The sequence below is a fragment of the Dromiciops gliroides genome, chromosome 2 (genome assembly GCF_019393635.1).
Source record: "Dromiciops gliroides isolate mDroGli1 chromosome 2, mDroGli1.pri, whole genome shotgun sequence".
Lineage (NCBI taxonomy): Eukaryota > Metazoa > Chordata > Mammalia > Microbiotheria > Microbiotheriidae > Dromiciops > Dromiciops gliroides.
In genome coordinates, this window is record NC_057862.1 from 304421606 (window position 1) to 304441510 (window position 19905).

General features: G+C 38.8%; 1 protein-coding gene across 1 annotated transcript in view; it reads left to right on the forward strand.

The window, feature by feature from the left end:
• Positions 1 to 19905, forward strand: part of SYNE3 (spectrin repeat containing nuclear envelope family member 3) — a 202886-nt gene that overhangs the window by 2394 nt on the left and 180587 nt on the right. The window contains exons 2-4 of the mRNA XM_043989293.1: positions 4044 to 4419; positions 14235 to 14291; positions 17140 to 17287. The gene's annotated coding sequence lies outside the window, so the exon portion shown is untranslated. The remainder of the gene's footprint in view (positions 1 to 4043; positions 4420 to 14234; positions 14292 to 17139; positions 17288 to 19905) is intronic.

Consider the following 19905-nt stretch of genomic DNA (forward strand, 5'->3'; position numbering starts at 1 on the left):
TTTCATATCGCATGAAACATATATTTAGAACTGAAAGGAATCTTAGAGATCATTTCATCTGACTTCATGTTACAGTGGAGTAAACGATGGCACAGGGATATAAACGACTTTCATTGTATTAGTTACAGAGCTAGGACTCAAGCCCAAGTCTTCTGACTCCCAGACTTCCTCCACTACACCATATTACCAGCCCTAGCTGGTACTTTTTAGGTGATGGGGAGAAAAGTTTTTACTATGCTTGTTATTACTGGAAAGGATTGTCATTGAAGACTCTCCTCTTAAAGTAGGATTCTGAGGCCCAGAGTATACGGAATACTCAATAAATAAAATATTTAATTAATAGATTCAATAAACTGGAATAAAATAAAAATATAATAAATTAAAATACTCAATAGTATTTTAGTATAAAAGTCCTTAGGGAACTTTACAATTAATATCCAATGCAATTTTACAGATTGAAAGGAAATTAATACCAAGAGACTTGTATAAGGTAACAGCTAGGTTTTGAACTCACATCCCCTCACTCCAAATCCAGTGCATTTTTTCCCCAAGTTGATAATAGATTCATAACTAACTAGAAAGATCCCAGGCCTCTGAACTTCTGGATTTTTTCCACTATGAATTAACTCTGACATGGATAATGATTCTCAAATACTAATTCATTAATTAGGGTCATTGTAGACATGAGTGTGATAAAGTAAGTGGAGGAAAGCACTTAAATTCCATGATTTTATAATACTAGGTAGTATGGCAGATATGCTTATCTCAGAGATGAACAAACCAAAGTACCGAGAGAAGAGATATAAGGGACCTTAGTTTTCTTATCTATAAAATAACAGGATTGGACTTGATATCCTTTGCAGCCAGCAGAGGTGAAATGATTTATCCAAGGTCACAGGCTTAATTAGCAGAAGAACTAGGATTATAACCCACATCTGACTGCCCAGTTTACTTCCTACTGTATTGTGTAGCTTCTTAAGGATTGTAAGAAATAAAATGAGATCACCTATAAGCAGTAGATAGTAATTATTGCTATTATATAAATATCAACTATGAGTATTACAATGCGCGTGACTTCCATAGCCACACTTGGCTAGTATACAAAGTGCTTTCACATCATATATCCCAGGTTAGTGCAACAAGTGACATGATACAAATAACTATAATTCAGAATAGTAACTGCATTGAGGAAGCACAAATTTCTATGTGACTTCAGAGGACGAAGATAATTACAGATATGTATTTAGAGAGAGGTATTATCAAATGAGGCTTCCTAGAGGTAGTGTTATTTGAATTGGGCTATAAAGGACTGATAGGAATTCAATAGATGGAAAAATGTGTAGGGAAAACTATCCGGGTATAAGGAATAGAATGAACAAAGGTGGGAAAGAGCAGGGATTGAAGAAGAGGAGGGGAAGCAAATAGGTTGGGTTTAGAGAATAGTTCTGGTTATGGAGGGAGGATTATGAGGTAAGGCTAGCAAGGTAGGTTAGTGCTAGATTAAGATATGCTTGGATACCAGAATACATTTGAAATTCGTTAAGATTTTTGAGCAGAGGAGTTACTGAAGGAGAAAATTCTGGTCTTTAAATTGTTTTGGTCATGGACCCCCATAAGCAAAAATACTTGGAGTGTGTACCCCAATATTTGTATATTTACTTATTTATAAATGACATATATGTTGTTGTTTAGTCATGTCCAACTCTACGGGACCCCATGGACTTAGTTCATGGAGTTTTCTTGGCAAAGTTACTGGAGTGGTTTGCCATTTCCTTTTCCAGTGCATCCCCGTTTTACAGATGAAGAACTGAGGCAAATAGGGGTTAAGCGACTTGTCCAGGGTCATATAGCTAGTAAGTATCTGAAGCTGAATTTGAATTCAGATCCTCCTGACTCCAAGACCAATGCTCTGCATCATCTAGCTGCCCATGAGCATGTACCATTGTACTAATAATTATGTATAATATAAAATTTACACAATTACAAAAAATAAGATAAAATGAAATAACATTTTGAAAATAATATTCTATTTTTGTTAATATTTTTAATGAGATCAATGCGATTGTATATGTTTGATTATTTTTTAAAACCTTGATTGAATGCTTTGTGGTACAGCAATTAGAAGGTCTGCTTCTAAGTTTAGTTTTGTCAATATTTGAATAGTTGTGATAGGTGAAAAAGATACTGTATATTAAAGATGCATAATTTCAAATGGAAGAAGTGCATATAAACAGTGCTTACTAAATCATGATAATCATTTTAAATTCCCATCCATCAATCATGCAAAAGTTTTTTATTGAAATCTGGTTAACAGACTTCTATCTTCCCTAAGTTCAAGTAAACTAATAGGAAGCTATATTTTTATATTTTTAAGAAACGGTTTCTGATTTGGAAGATTTAAAAAGAGGTTAGAAAATTCTCTTTTGGAAATTTTAAAGCGTGTAGATCTGTGTGCTTTTGTAGATGATTCACTTGTGTTGTTTTTAGCAACCCCCCCCAAAATATTCAGAAGGAGAGGGTGATGGACAGTGTCAAATGCTGCATAGACATCAGGAAGGATGAAAATTGAGAAAGGGCCATCAGATTGGTAATTAAGAGAGCACTGGTAATTTTCAAGAAAGCAGTCTCATTTCAGAGATGAGTCAAGGATAAAGAGGAGTTTAAGAACCAGAGAGAGAATGCTGGTAGAGTCCTCAAGGGAAAGAGGGCTGGGTTTGGGAAGAAAGATAACATAATGAGATATGCAACAGAGATAGCAAGCTGGCCCCATAGTATTCATCCGGTGCTACTTGCCTTTTCCTACGGAAAAAAAAAAGCAACAAGTAGGGGAGTTTCACTGAATGTCACTGACTCAGAGTGCAGAGTCCATATGTTGAGGCACCTGTGGCAGCCACACCATAATTTGGGGAAGCGGGGGTGGGGTGGGAGGGGTGGGGGGGTGGGTGGAGGGGGAGGATGGGGGTTTTGCTTATTCAGCTGCTGCTGGTGTCTGGATCTCCTTTTGTTGTAATTTCCCTGAGGGGACAACAGGAGGCACACAAGAAGCCACTGGGAGCTGGGGGGAGGGGAGGACTGAAGTGGGAGAGTTTTGATCTTTGTACAGAAGACAAGTCCGATATAACCTAGAGGAGGGGAGATAATATGACTCATGTTTTCTCTGGCTGACCATTAATCATTACCCTTATTCTCAAGCTTCAGCTCACTTTAGAGATCGCTTGTATCAAGGATAAATTGGGAGGAGAGACAAGTAGCAGAGGGAAGACCATTTAGGAGACACGATTACAATGTTTCAGATGTATGGCTGTAGTAAGAGCTTTGATAGCGGGATTAGAGAAGGGTGGTGAGAAAATCAAATGAATTCTGATTCGATTTTGTAATTGATTCTATTCTGTATCACCCCATAACATGTAAAATTGGCTAAGCCATGTTTCTGTCTCTTAGTTATGCTCAGAAGTTCTTTCCTCTCTGAACTAAATTGTCCCTTAAATTGCTTTATTTCTTTCCTTTTCTTTCTTTCTTTTTTTTTTTTTTGCAGGGCAATGAGGGTTAAGTTACTTGGCTAGGGTCACACAGCTAATAAGTGTCAAGTATCTGAGGCTGGATTGGAACTCAGGTCCTCCTGAATCCAGGGCCAGTGCTTTATCCACTGCGCCACTTAGCTGCTCCCCTAAATCATTTTATTTCAAAGAAATATATTGTCTCTATATGTGTTACTGCCCATGTACAATTAAGGAAGATCTGTTATCTCATTAATAAGGCTTTTCAATTGTAACAGATGTGATTAACATTAGATAGAAGTGAGAAACATTGAAGTTCAAATGTAGCCTCACTTACTTACTAACTATATAAATTGGGCCAAGTCCCTTCACCTCTATCCACTTCAGTTTCCACAGCTGTAAAATGGGAATCATAGTACCCACCTCCCAGAGTTGCTTTGCTATGCATGTAAACGTAGATAATACCCGAAAAGCTCTTCATAAACCTTAAGGTGCTATATGAATCCTAGCTAATTATTATTAATAATTATTGTTGTTTTTTGATAGGCCTTGTTAAGTGAGAGAAGAAACGATCAAGCACAACTCCCAAATTTTGAACCCAGGAAGAATGGGTTGGACTGACAAGCCAAAGACAGAGCTAGTGAAGGAAGAAGAAACACGTTTAAAGGGAAAAGATAAATAAATTTTTGGACATATGGTATCTGAGGAGATGCCCTGTAGGCAGATGTGAGTCTGGCAGGAGTTTTGGAAGTCATTGGAAAGAAGGCAGTGGTTGAAGCCTGAGGTAGCCTATAGAGTTTGCAAGAAAGAGAGAAGAGAGAAGTCCAAATTCTCAAGGATTTCAGAAAAGGAAGGGTCAATAATAATGGAGAGAGATAAAGAGGAGAATTTCATTCATCAGATATTTATTGCTGAGAATCAGGTAATTTTTCTTTTTTGACCAGATTTGTGATTTCATCAGTATGGGCTTGGAGCCCCCTATGCTAATGTAGGTTGGCACCTGTTAGGCAATTTCTGGTAATAAAGAGTTGCCAGAGGCATTGGGAGATTATGTGATTTGCCCAGGGTCACGGTCAGTTTGTTTTAGGGGCAAGACTTGAACTGAGTATCTTCCTGACTCCAAATCCATCCCTCCATGCACCATTCCAAGTTGTGTCTTATGTGTGTGGCACCTAGGAGACAATGATGAACAATGGTGCAGATTCTGTTTTCAAAAAGCTTAGAATTTAGTAGGGATGAGATGTGTATACAACCAAGGATGATATAAAGTAGAATACTTAGAAATTTGTAGAGGGAAAAATCATTTTCAAATGGAAGGAATACCAGAACAGTGTGGTAATCATCTAAAGCCTGGGGTAGAGAGAGACTTCAGAAGGAGAGACTGGCTGACAGGTTCAAATACCCAAAATGCAAGTGAGAAGTCACAATGTAGCATTGTGGATGGTAGTACAGACTACAACCCACCCATACCCTAGCATCCCATGCAATTCTTATCCATTTGCAAAATGTCATACCTATTATGTGTGTTTTGTCATTTTTCAGTCATGTCCAATGCTTTGTGACCCATGTTGGGGTTTTCTTGGCAAAGATACTAGAGTTGGTTTTCTGTTTCCTTCTCTAGCTCATTTTGCTTATGAGGAAACTGAGGTTAAATGACTTGCCCAGGGTAACACAGCTAGTAAGTGTCTGATGCCAGATTTGAACTCAGGAAGATGAGTCTTCCCGAATGTAGGCACAGCACTTTATTTATGTCAGAGCCCTTCACTTTTCCATTTTCTCTTATGTAAAGTGAAGGGGTTGAATCAAATGGCCTCTAAGTATGTTCTTCCTAAAATGCTGGGATTCTTTAGTGCTGTCATTATGAAAAACTGCTCACTTCAGGGATCATCACAGATTACTATACACCACTAAGGAGGTTTAGTGGTTTCTCCTACACTTCTTGTGGAGGGCTTTTTTTTTGTTTTTTGGCAGGACAATGAGGGTTAAATGACTTGTCCAGGGTCACACAGCTAGTAAGGATCAAGTGTCTGAGGCTGGATTTGAACTCAGGTCCTCCTGAATCCAGGGTCAGTGCTTCATCCACTGCACCACCTAACTGTCCCTTCGCCTACACTTCTTGATATCCCTTCTGCTGTTTGTGGCCTGTCCAGCAGGAGAATATTTAAGCATGAGGAACCTTAACTGACACTTGGGGAAGAGACAGTCCCAGGATCATTGGATGTCATTGTTGTCACCATCCTCACACCTTACCTTTAGACAGGACTTGAATATTTATAGAGCTTAACTCTATGAAGGAAAGATAGTTGGCTTTAATACAAAAAACCTATGATCTTCCACTTTGTGTGGCCTCTCACTCTCTGTGACTTGTGTAGATTTTTACTATGGTAACAATTGTGATGAATTGAAATAATCATAGATGGATATCATTTCAACAGTGCTTTTAAAGTTTAACAAACAATTCCTTAATTACAGTCAGGAGTCAAGTCAACAAGCATTTATTAAATGCTTACTGGTTCTAGGCACTGTGGATTCAAAGAAAGGCAAGAACCTTGCCTACCCTCAAGTAGCTCACATGTTAAAGGGAGAGATAACATAAAAGCAATTATTCGCACCCAAAATATATACAGGGTAAATTGAAGATAATCTCAGAGGGAAGACACCAGTAAAGGATGGGAAAGGGAAGGTCTCCCTGCAGAAAGTGGGATTTGAGGTGAGTCTTGAAGGAAACCAGGAGGCAGAGATGGAGAAGGTTCCAGGTATGAGAAGAAGCCAGTGAAAAAGTACAGTTAGGAGAAGGGGTTCTGTTTAAGGTACAGCAAGAAGGTCATTGTCACCAGGTTATAGAGAATGTAGAGGGAAGTAAATTGTAAGAAGAATGGAAAGGAGGGAAGGAACCAGGTTGTGAAGGGCTTTAAAAGCTAAAACAGAGGATTTTGTATTTCATCCTAGGGAACTACTGGAATTCATTGAGTATGGGAATGACAGGGTCAGATCTGTACTTTAGGAAGATCACCTAGAGAGCTAAGCAGAAGATGGACTAGATTAGTTAGAATAGTGAGAATCTTTTTTTTTTTTTTTTGTGGGGCAATGGGAGTTAAGTGACTTGCCCAGGGTCACATAGCTAGTAAGTGTCAAGTGTCTGAAGACGGATTTGAACTCAGGTACTCCTGAATCCAGGGCCAGTGCTTTATCCACTGCACCACCTAGCCGCCCATGAGTAGTGAGAATCTTAAGGCAGGGAGACTAACCAGCAGGCTATTGCAGTAGTCTGGAAGCAAAATGATAAGGTAAGTAGTACAAGTATTATTTAACTCCATTTTACAGATTAGGAAATGGAGTCCCAGAGAGAGGAAGTCAGTTGCACAACTAGGCATCATATCCTTGGGAAAGTGCCATTAAAATGATATAATCAGTATTTTAAAAAAATCAGACCCCTATAATCACAAAGAACACAGACTCTTCCAGGACTTAAAAGGAAAAACTATTAAAGAATGTAGATAAAATACTGGCATATTCTTAATTCTTGGTAGTGAGAAATGCTAGCCAAGTACAAGTGTTAAACATAAATAAAAGGACTTTTTAATCATTGACACTCTTAATCTTTCAGAGTGGAATTCTAGAACCACACAACAGCTGTGGGGAAGGTGAATGGAAAACAGCATTTGTTAATGTATTTATCAACATCATTCACTGCCCATGGTCAGAATAATAGTTTAGAGCGGTCCATTTTCTTTCCAATCCAGCCACTTTTTATAATATGTCATTAAAGAATACTTGAGCCCTGAATTTTGGGGACCAAAAAAACCCACCCAACTTCAGCTCATGCTACATTAGTCTAATGAAGGGGGCCTTGTTCCAGAATCTGTCAACATTAAAAAGAAATTTTAGAGCTGTATTCTGATATATTTTTTTATAATCCTATGTTTATTGTATCTTATTTATAAAAAGCATTATCCTAAGAAAGGGTTCATAGGCTTCACTTGATTGCCAAAGATGGGTCCATGTCACAAAAAAAGGTTAAAAATCCCATGTCTAGTGTAATGGAAAATTTGGAATTTGGAGTTTGCTGACCTGGGTCTTGTAGTCCATGCTGCTACTTAATTATTCTGAACAAAGTAACCTTGGTCAACTCACCTCTGATTTCAGGGCTACTCTTTACTCTTCTGTAAAGTGAAAATAGGGATCAGGACTAGAATGGTGATTCCCTTATTACCAGGGTCACACAGCTAGTAAGTGTTAAGTGTCTGAGGTCAGATTTGAACTCAGGTCCTCCTGAATCCAGGGCCAGTGCTCTATCCACTCTATTGGCATTTTAAAAAAATCTCTTAGTAGAGCATGAGTTTTGTTTGAGTTTTGGACAAAGCTGAACTACTCCCAAGTGAAATTAGCTGAAATAATGATATAGGCTGACTCACTCTGGGGTAGTTCTTTGTTTTTAAAGGCACTCCGCCTGATATAATAATGGGAGTATCTCTGCTCAAATGTTTCTATGTAATGAAACTTCAGCCAGCTGAGAGAGGCTGATTATTACTTAGAAGGTCAATGATTCTTGAGTGTTCCTCTCTAACTTTTCAGTATTACTGCATTATCCTTTGAATGGAACATTATTGATATAAGCTACCTCCCTCCCCTCCATGTGATGCTGATATGGTTGTAACAATGTAAAATGTCATATAATATTTTCTATAACCTTCTATTTGTAGAATGCTACAATTTGTAAACACTTCCACTTTTGATGCTGAAAACAAATCCATTAAGTGGATAGTGCAAGTCTTATTATGCCCAATTTATGGATGAGGAAAATAAGGTTCATATATGAGGTAGCTGTAGTGGGAAGCGTATTGGGCCTTGAGTTCCCAGTTTTGATTTGATCCTTAACTCTGTGATCATGGGCAAGTAAGTCATTTAATCACTCTGAACCTTAGGTTCATCATTTTAAAAATGGGGGAAATTATACTATTTGTGCTTAATGCAAAGGTTTGTGAAGAGAGCACTCTAAACCTTGCATTTCTATTGAGATGTGAATTATTGGGGGCAGCTAGGTGGTGCAGTGGATAAAGCACGGGCCCTGGATTCAGGAGGACCTGAGTTCAAATTCAGCCTCAGATACTTGACACTTACTAGCTGTGTGAACCTGGGCAAGTCACTTAACCCTCATTGTCCCTCCCCCCCCCCAAAAAAAAATCAAGGGAGATGTGAATTATGATCAGTTTTTAAGGCCATACAGCTTGTAAGTGGAGGACAGAACTGCATCATCTGACTTTTCTAGGGCTCTTTCCACTGCACAAAACTGCTTCTGCATAATTGAGTTGAAGATTTTGCTATAGAGGTATCGATTGAAAGAATTGATGGTTTTGTTTGGGGGGGGGGAAGGTGACAGCTGTTTTCATGTATTTGGTTTGTTATCATTCAAAAGCAGAATTACATTTGTTTTGCTTGGGGTCGGGGGAGGTACCACTAATGTGTACACTAGGAGATCAGGAAGGGTAAGAAGTGACCAGTTGTTCAGCTAAAGAAGATATGGGGGGAAAAAAAGAAAAAAAGAAGATATGGGGGTTTTAGGGAACAAATCTCAATATGAATCAATAATGCAATAGGACAACCAAAAAAGTTAATGTGGACTTAGGCCATGTTAAGAGAAGGTGGGGCAACTAGGTGGTACAGTGGATAGAGCACCGGCCCTGGAGTCAGGAGGACCTGAGTTCAAATCCATCCTCAGACACTTAACACTTGCTAGCTGTGTGACCCTGGGCAAGTCACTTAACCCCAATTGCCTCACCCCCCTCAAAGAGAGAGAGAGAGAGAGAGAGAGAGAGAGAGAGAGAGAGAGAGAGAGAGAGAGAGAGAGAGAGGGAAAGAGAGAGAGAGAAAGAGAAGGTGAGAGTCCATGATTCTTAGATACTGAGCTGGTAGGGACTTTAAAAGTTCATGTAGTATCTAATTCCTGTCCCCCCCCCCCCCCAAATTCTACAGATGAGAAAACTGAGGCCCAGAGAGATAAAACTATTTGACCAATGTAAGTGGCAAAACTAGGATTTGAACCCCCTACTCTGACTCTTTTTTTTTTGAGTGCATCAATGAGGGTTAAGTGACTTGCCCAGGGTCACACAGCTAGTAAGTGTCAAGTGTCTGAGGCCAGATTTGAAATCAGGATCTCCTGAATCCACGGCCGGTGCTTTATCCACTGTGCCATCTAGCTGCTCCTACTACTCTGACTTTTAAAGACTTGTGGCCAGTGGGCAGAGGGTGTTTTTGTTTTGGTGAGGCAATTGAGGTTAAGTGACTTGCCCAAGGTCACACAGCTAGTTAAGTGTCAAGTGTCTGAGGCCCAATTTGAACTCAGGTCCTCCTGAATCCAGGGCCAGTGTGCTATCCATTGGGCCACCTAGCTGCCCCTATTTTTTTTTTTTTTTGCAGGGCAATGGGGGTTAAGTGACTTGCCCAGAGGCACACAGATAGTAAGTGTCAAGTGTCTGAGGCCAAATTTAAACCCAGGTCCTCCTGAATCCAGGGTCAGTGCTCTATCTACTGTACCACCTAGCTGCCCCAGGGTGTTTTTTTTTAATGTTTGTAGAGAATTAGGATGTTACCCAAAAGGTAAAAGGAAGGGGGGCTTTTGGCCAGAAGCCTGTTAAATAGACTAGATAGGTAATATTTTTGAGTTGAAAGGGATCTCCAAGCTCATTTAGTTCAACCAAGTCTTAAATTAAGAACTGCCCCCTCCATGTATTATTATTATTTTTTTGCAGGGCAATGAGGGTTAAGTGACTTCCCCAGGGTCACACAGCTAGTAAGTATCAAGTGTCTGAGGCTGGATTTGAACTGGGGTCCTCCTGAATCCAAGGCTGGTGCTTTATCCAGTGTGCCACCTAGCTGCCCCCTAATGCATCTCTTCTTAAGAACCCTCTGGCTCCTATGCTTCTAGGTCACAGTTTTATGAAAGTTTAGCTGATTATCAAATACCATAGCCCATGCCATACCTCCAGAAATCATAAGGACTGGGTTTGAACCCTAACATTGTCCTTACCAGGCATAGGACTTTCAATAAGTTACGTGAGCCTTAAGTTCTTCTTCATCTATATAGTGGGAATAATCATATATCTTACCTACCTTACATGTGAGTTAGGAGGATCAAATGAGGTGCAAAAGCTGTTTTTTACATATATATATGTATATATATATACATATATATATGTAATTATAGTAATAAGCAATCTAGATAAATATACAATGTTTTACAGAAGTATTTATTGCAGGCACAAGACTTGTTGAAAGTACATCTCCCATTTTCCCCTTGTTTAAACTTGGCATCAGTTATAAGAGGATAATAGCCAGAGATTTCTTTATTCTCTCATAGCACTTTGGAAGGGAGGAAGGAAGGATGGATGGATGGATTTTTAAAAACACCTTTTATATGCCAGGCACTGTGCTAAGCTCTTTACAGATATTCTCTCATTTGATCCCAGGAGGTAAGTGATGTTATGATCCTCATTCTACAGTTGAGGAAACTGAGGCAGACAGGTTAAATGACCTCGTGTCTGGGTCTATATTTGAACACAGGTGTTCTTGACTGCAGGACCAGCTCAATATTTACTTTACACACAAAAAATTAATTTAAACTATAGTTGTTTGTGGCTCTATCATCCCTACTATACCAAGATATGGGATTGCGTCTTAACTTTTTTTTTTAAACGTACCTAGGTAGTGCAGTGAATAGAGCATTTGGTCTGCAGTCCAGAATACCAGAGTTCAAGTCTAGCCTCAGACATTTACCAACTATGTGGCCCTGGGCAAGTCATTTAATTTCTGTCTGCCTCATTCTCCACAACTCTAAATTGGGGATAATAACAGCACTTATCTCTCTTGGTTGTTGTAAGGATCAACTGAGATAATATCTATAAAGTGCACATAGGAGGCACTAAATAAATCCTTGTTCCCTACAATAAATATCTGGTTGAGGGCCCTGAATGATATGAGCTTAAAATTTGTTGCTTTTGTTGAATGAATTCCATTTGTGTAAGGCAACTCATATTCGTATAACTGCAATTTCCTCACAATAACACCATAAGGTGTAGGTATTGCAAATATTAATATTCCTTTTTTTAGAGATGAGACAACTGAAGCTCTGAGGGATTGAATGAGGCTTGCCCCAGGTTACAGAGATGCCTAGGGCTGGTACTACAGGACAACAACAGCCTTACTTTCCTTGTGCAGACTCAGCCTTTGACATATTAAGTTAAAGAAGCCCCCCCCCCCCCCCCGCCCCGGGGGTTGAATTTCCTGAAAGTGGGAAGAAAACTTCAGGTAAATAAGCTGGACTCTTGATTTTGTGGGGGTAAAAATGGTGCCCATTATGTGTCCTCAGGAAAAATTGGATGAGCTTTTCTTGGGGATGTTGTGGAGGGCATTCTAAGAAGATGACTTCCAAGGCCCCATCAGATAGATTATAAAAGCCTTTGAAGGCAGGGATTGTCTTTTTTTTTTCCCTTTTCTTTGTATCTCCAGCACCTACCACAGGGCCTGGCACACAAATAGAGCCGAATATGTGCTTGTTAATTGATTCCAGTTCTGAGACTGTGTTCTTGTGATGCTGTTATTGGCCAAGAGTTTCCTCTTGCCAGCTAATTATTATTGAAGGTGCCTTCCCTGCTGAGTATTCTTTTGTTTGTTAGTTTAAGAATGTTGTCTTTAGTTGAATTAGCTCTTCTAATTGTTAGTAAAGAAAATTGCTTCCGGCCTAACTGGTTCATATCTTTGATGTATCCCAGGCTTTGATTGCACCTACACAAACCATGTGAAAACCTTGAAGGTGTTTCTGACTCAAAATTAGAGTAGTGTGTGAACTGCCGTTGCTCTAAAGGCTGCTTAACTCTTTATTAAAAGACATTAGACAGTCACTTGTATTAATATGTATCACAAAGGAAAATTGGGCAGGAAAGTAAGCATGTGAAGAAAAGCATTCATCAGTTCCTTGAAAAATATGTTTAAGATTAGCATGTATTTTCACGGGTCAGAATGGCATAAATAATGGACTTGGAGTCAGGAGACTTGGTTTTGAGCCTGGGCTATGCCACTCATCAGCTTTGTGATTTCAGACAAGTCACTTAACCCTTCTGAGACTCAGTTTCCTTATCTATAAAATGGGGTTGATAGTACATATACTACCCTTTCTTTAGAGAAACTATGAAGTACCAAAGAAGTACAGGCAATGAGGTGGCATGGTGGTTACTGTGAGGGATCTGGAGTCAGGAAAATTTGAGTTCCAATCCTGCCTCAGACATTTATGGTCTATGTGACTCTGGGCGACTTACTTAAGCTGAGCCAACCGCAGCTTCCTCAACTGTGAAATGGAGATAATAATAGCATCCACTTCATAAGGTTGTTGTAAGGATCAAAAGAGTTAACATATGTAAAAGTGCTTTGCAAATCTTAAAATGCTATATAAATGTTAGCCAATATTATTATTACTACGAAATCTCAGCCCCTTTGGAATATCAATTCATAGGAAACAAGGTGGAAGAAATACTTTATTTGACTCCACAGATGTAAGGTCTTTCTGGAGTTAAATGACAATGGAGATTTTCTTGTGGGATTTTTAAGACGTCTTTGAAAGAATTGTATACTCACTATTCCTAATCTAAAAAAACCGAAACAACTAGTAATGAAAAGAAACTCACTGTTATATCTGCAGGTTAAGATTTCATGACCCATATTTCTGGACCACATTTTCTATAATAATAATAGCTAATATTTATATAACACTTATTATCCCATCATTTCATCCCTATAACAACCCTGGAAGGTAGGTTCTATTATCTTCTGTACTTAATAGATGAGGAAACTGAGGCAGACAGAGGTTGTCCATCATCATAATGGTGGTGGCGGCGGCAGTAGTAGTAGTAGTAGTAGTAGTAGTAGTAGTAGTAGTAGTAGTAGTAGTAGTAGTACTAGCAGCAGCCGCAGTAGATGACGACATTTATATAGGGTTTACTATGTGCTAGACACTGTGCTTAGTGCTTATTATCTTCTTTGATCCTCACAACAACCTGAGGTGGCAGGTGCTATTCTTATCCCCATTTTACAGATGAGGAAACTGAGGCAGACAGAGGCTAAGTGACTTGCCCAGGGTCACACAGCTAGTAAGCGAGGCTGGATTCTGAACTAAGATTTTCCTTATTGCAGGCCCAGCAATCTATCTATTGCATGACCTAGTTGCCTTATTTTCTATGTACAACTTTGATAGCAACAACCCTATGAAGTAGGTAGTGCAAATGTTATTCTCTCCATTTTATTTATTTATTTATTGGTGAGTCAATTGGGGTTAAGTGACTTGCCCAGGATCACACAGCTAGTAAGTGTTAAGTGTATTCTCTCCATTTTAAAGGTGATAAAACTCATCCTCTGAATGGTTAAGTGAGTTAACCAGGGTCAGAGATAAGTGTCAAAGCCAGGATTCAAAACCCAGCTTCTTGACTTCCACTAGTACCAAGTTGCCTGTGAGTGCAGAGCAGTGTGCCAACATACTCAGCAACATTTTACAATTCAATTCAACGAATGTTTATTATGTCCTTGGATTCAGTGGAGAGCTCTGTGCTAGGGGAATAGGGAGATAAAGTTTGGTCAATATAGTAACCCCCAAAGGCACTTTTTGCTTGTGGATAGTCAAAGTTTAAAATTAACTCATTAAGTAGAGACTGAATGGTTGGAGAGATTAGTAATAAGATTAGAGTGTTTCAGATTGGAGCAGAGCAAGCAGATCATCTGGGAGTCTTCATTGCCTTGCATTCACCCGAGGTCAGTAGTGTCCCCTCTTTCTGATTTAAGATGGCTTGATGTCTGTGTGTGTGTGTGTGGGGGGGGAGTGTCTCTAAATCAAATGCGTTTCAATTAGTCTCCTAGAAAGCCTTTTAGGGGTACTTCCTGACTCCTTCCCCCTTTCCTGCTTCCTCCTGTGTGTTGTTTCTTCCCACTGGATGGTAGACACCCCTGAGTTTACCATCCAATGGGATGAGTGACTATCTTTTTACTAATTGTATTTCCAGCCCTTAGTGAAGTGCTGGGCACACAGTAGGCACTCTATAAATGTTTATTGGATTCGATTGAATCAGATTCTTGGAAATCCTAACAGGAATTCTAAGAGAAAATTTTGTTACCCATGATCACAATGGAGTTCATTTGGGGTTCAATTTGTGTATTCTTTTTGACTTTTCCTATCTAGTTTCAAGTCCTGCCTGGTTCTTTAGTGCCTCTGTGTGCCTAAGTGCTTAGAGGACTGGTTTCTCATTAATAGATTAACTGTTTGTTGCTATTATTTTTTATTTTTTGGGGGTGGGGCAATGAGGGTTAAGTGACTTGCCCAGGGTCATACAGTTAGTAAAGTGTCAAGCGTCTGAGGTCGGATTTGAACTCAGGTCCTCCTGAATCCAGGGCCAATGCTTTATCCATTGCACCACCTAGCTGCCCCGTTGCTATTATTTTTAATGGAAAAACTCTCACTTTTGCTTATAAGGTCCTATAATGAGTTTTCCTTGTGTAATTCCAGGTGGTTTATTCAGCCTATTTTCTGCCTTAGGTTTTCTTTCCATAAAATGGACATAAATGTATAGACCTCCTTAATGATAACTGTTTATTGGGCACCTTACAATATGCTTAAGACTGGCATCTAAAGTAGGTGAAAACAAAGCCTTTGTTTGTCCTGAAGGAAGTTACAATTATAACAGTCCATTTTTTGTTTGTTTGTTTTTTGTTTGTTTTGCAGGGCAATGGGGGTTAAGTGACTTGCCCAGGGTCACACAGCTAGTAAGTGTCAAGTGTCTGAGGCCAGATTTGAACCCAGGTACTCCTGAATCCAGGGCTGGTGCTTTATCCACTGCGCCACCTAGCTGCCCCCAACAGTCCATTGTTTTAAAGAGTTCCAGACAGAGAGACAGAAAACTAGGTTTCAAATCCCTGCTTGACCTTGGGCAAATTATTTAATTTCTATGGTATCTTTATATTCATCTGTACTATATAATCACTAAGGCAGAGGTTCTTAACCTGGAGTCCATGAACATGCCTCTCTCTCTCTCTCTCTCTCTCTCTCTCTCTCTCTCTCTCTCTTTTCTTTTTCTTTTCTTTTTTTTTAGTGAGGCAATTGGGGTTAAGTGACTTGCCCAGGGTCACACAGCTAGTAAGTGTTAAGTGTCTGATGCCGGATTTGAACTCAGGTAGTCCTGATTCCAGGGCTGGTGTTCTATCCACTGCACCACCTAGCTACCCCTCTTTCTTTCTTTTTTAATCTTTTTATCTATCTATTCATTAATTCACTTATTTATCTCTTTATTCATCTGTCTAATTACTTATCTATTTATTTATTTACTTACTCATTTATCTATCCACTCACCCATTTATTTATTCATTCATCCATTTGTTCATTCATCTATTTATTCATCCATCCATCCATTTATCCGCTTATTTGCTTGCTTGTTTATCTGTTCATTATTTATATATATTATTATAATTATAAGTGAAAATAGTATGCTTCAATCTGCATTCAGACTCCATAGTGTTGTTGTTGTTTTTTTTTTTTAGTGAGGCAGTTGGGGTTAAGTGACTTGCCCAGGGTCACACAGCTAGTTAAGTGTCAAGTGTCTGAGACTGGATTTGAACTCAGGTACTCCTGACTCCTGGGCCGGTGCTCTATCCACTGCGCCACCTAGCTGCCCCATTTTTGTTTGTTTTTGGTTTTTTAATGTGGACAGCATTTTCCACCATAACTCTTTTGGCAATGTCTTGAATCATTGTATTGCTGAGAAGTTAAGTCTATCATGGTTGATCATCACACAATGTTGTTGTTACTGTGTACAATGTTCTCTTGGTTCTGCTCATTTCACTCAGTATCAATTCATGTAAGTCTTAACAGGTTTTTCTGAATTCCATCTACTTATCATTTCTTACAACAAAATAGTATACCATTACATTCATAATACCACAACTTGTTTAGCCATTCCCCAATTGATGGGCATCCCCTCAATTGCCAATTCTTTGTCACCAAAAAAAGAACACCTAGAAACATTTTTGTACATGTGGGTCCTTTTCCCATTTGTATGATCTTTTTGGGATATAGACCTAGTAGGGGTATTGCTGGGTCATATAATGGCTGGGTTTTTGAAAAAATGTTTTGCCAACTATATTTCAATATAATTGATTTCCTTTGTCTGCCTGCATATTCTAGTTTATACATTCAAAACCATTTTTCTAAGAAGGGATCCAGACTGCCAGTGGGGTCCATGATGCACAAAAAATTTAAGGCCTTCTAAAAAGTCTTTGCTAGCTCTAAATTGAATTGTTTTAAGGTTTACAAAGCACTTTGCTTACAAGTGTAAATAGCATTACTGTCATTTTATAGCCACATGAACAATAATTTGTACCCAGGGCTACTGACTGACTCGGAGCCCAGTATTCTCATTATCTCATGCTGATATCTTCCATTTACACATGAGAATTTTGAAAGGTTTACAAAACACTTCTTCCCTGAGCCCCTTAAAATAGTCAATCAGTTAATAAGCATTTATTAAGAATGTGCTATAGTGTTGTACTAGGTGCTGGGAATACCAAGAATGAAACATTTCTTAATCCAGGTAATATTCTCCTGATTTTACAGATGAAGGAAATGAGGATCAGAAAAATGAAGTGATTTGTCAAACCTCTATCAAGTCTCAGAGTGGAAACCAGATCTCCTGAATCCAGGTCTCCTGAATCCAGGCACCGTGCTCACACAATCTCTTCATTTGGGGAGACAGAGCTAACAGGTATGAAATTATTAGACAGCAGTACAAGATAACATAGTCTATGATTAGGGACCAAATGTGTCACAGATCATTTTTTTACAGCTTATTGGACTAATTGGTAGGTTGGCACAGAAGTAATAATGTCTATGTAGGGGGAGGATATGGCCTAGAAAAAGAATTAACTTCTTTCTTTGCTGGTGTTTGTAACCTTTAATAAAACACTCTGAAAATAACAATCTAGAGATGTCTGGTCCAATCCTTTTGTTTTACAGATGAGGACACTAAGGCCTAAATAGGTTAAGCAGATATCCAAATGTCACAGGGACAGCTAAATAGTCGAGTTAGTCAGTATTATTCATTCTTCAAATACTTTGTTGATACAGACCCAGAACATATTTCTTGTTTAAATATTTTATAGAAAGGATACAATTTTGGGGGGATGAGGGAGGGAGTTGTTAGGAGGAGGGAGAGGAGGAAAAAAAAGGAAGAGAGAGTGTAAGAGATCCCTTCTGGTTAGATGTTCTGTTCATGAAGAAAGGTGAGGGTCTGGAGAGCACACCAGACCTGGACTCAGAAGAGACAGCTTCTAATTGGAACTGACATTAAGTAGTTTCCTCATCAGTAAAATAGATGGAAAATTCTCACAGATGTCATTGTAAGGCCCTAAGGAGGTATCTATGTAAAGGGCAAGCTTAAATGTTAGCTATTATGTGAGTCCTTAGAGGGACTTTGGTCTTTGCATTCCTATGCCTAGCTCTAGGAATAGAGTAATTAAGAGTAGAATCTTAAGAAATGCTTGTTTATTTAGGGAAAGCTCCAGGAAGTCCTTTTTAAAAAAATGCTTGTTTATTTAAATGTATATACATATATATGATTTCATTAAATATTTCCTAATAATTACATGCAAAAATTTTAACATTCATTTTTTAAAATTTTGAGTTCCAAATTATTTTCCTTTCTCCTTCCCCCTCTCACTCATTGAGAAGGCAGGTAATATGATATCAATTATACACGTGGGATCATGCAAAACATTTCCATTAACCATGTTGCAAAAGAAAACACACAGGGGCAGCTAGATGGCACAGTGGATAGAGCACTGGCCCTGGAGTCAGGAGGACCTGAGTTCAAATCTGGTCTCAGACACTTAACACTTACTAGCTGTGTGACCCTGGGCAAGTCACTTAACCCCAATTGCCTAAAAAAAAAAAAGAAAGAAAAAATAAAACACACAGAACAAGAAAAAAAAATTAAAAAAAATAGCATGCTTTAATCTACACTTAGACTTAAATCAGTTTTCTCTCTGAAGCTATATAGTATTTTTCATCATGGGTCCTTTGGAATCATTCATAATTGGATTGTCTTGGATCATTCATAATCTTGATCAGAGTAGCTAAGTTTGTTATAGTGGATCGTCCTTACAATTTTGCTGTTTGTTTGGTGGTGTTTTTTGTTTTTTGGGTTTTTTTTTTTGTGGGGCACTGAGGGTTAAGTGACTTGCCCAGGGTCACACAGATAATATGTGTCAAGTGTCTGAGGCTGGATTTGAACTCGGGTCCTCCTGAATCCAGGGCCGGCGCTTTATACACTGTGCTGCCTAACTGCCCCCACAATATTGCTGTTATTGTGTATAATGTTCTTCTGATTCTGCTCACTTCACTTTGCATCAGTTCACAAGTCTTCCCATGTTGTTTTTTTTTCTGAAACCATCCTGCTAATCATTTCTTGTAAAACAATAATATTTCATTACATTCATATACTACAACTTGTTTAGCCATTCCTTAATTAATGGGCATCCCCTCAATTTCTAATTCTTTGCCACCACAAATAGAGCTACTCTAAATATTTTTGTACAAATAGGACCTTTTCCCTTTTCTTTGATTTCTTTGGCATCCAGACCTAGCAGTAGTAGTAGTTGTTATTGTTTGTCATTTGTTCTTGAAGAGGACCATGCCATTAGGGTGATGTCATGACTTGCAGTGAATTGTATTGAAGTGAGGGAGGGTTGTGCAAGGTCACCAACCTCACTCTCTCCTCCAGAGCCATGTGGGTCCCATGGCAAGATATGTATATAAATTAAGTGACTTGCCCAGGGTCACATAGCTAGTAAATGTCTGAGGTGAAATTTGAACTCAGGCCCTCCTAACTTCAGAGCCAGTGCTCTATCCACCAAACCACTTATCTGCCCCCCTAGTAGTACTATTGATAGGTCAAAGGGTAGGCAGTTTTATAGCCCTTTGGACATAGTTCCAAATTGTTCTCCAGAATATTTGAATCAGTTCATAATTTCACCAGCATTTATTAGTGTCCCAGTTTTTCTATATCCCTGCCAGCATTTGTCATTTTCTTTTTTTGTCATGTTAGCCAGTCTGATAGGTATGAGGTGGTATTTCAGAGTTGTTTTCAGTTGCATTTCTCTAATCAATAATGGTTTGGTGTTTTTCATGTCATTGCTGATAGCTTTGATTTCATTTTCTGAAAACTACCTATTTATATGCTTTGATCATTTATCAGTTGGGGAACGGCTCATATTTCAATGAATTTGGCTCAGTTTCATATATATTGGAGAAAATCTCTATCAAATAAAGTTGCTGTAAGGTTTTCCCCAGTTTCCTGCTTTCCTTGTAATTTTGACTGCATTA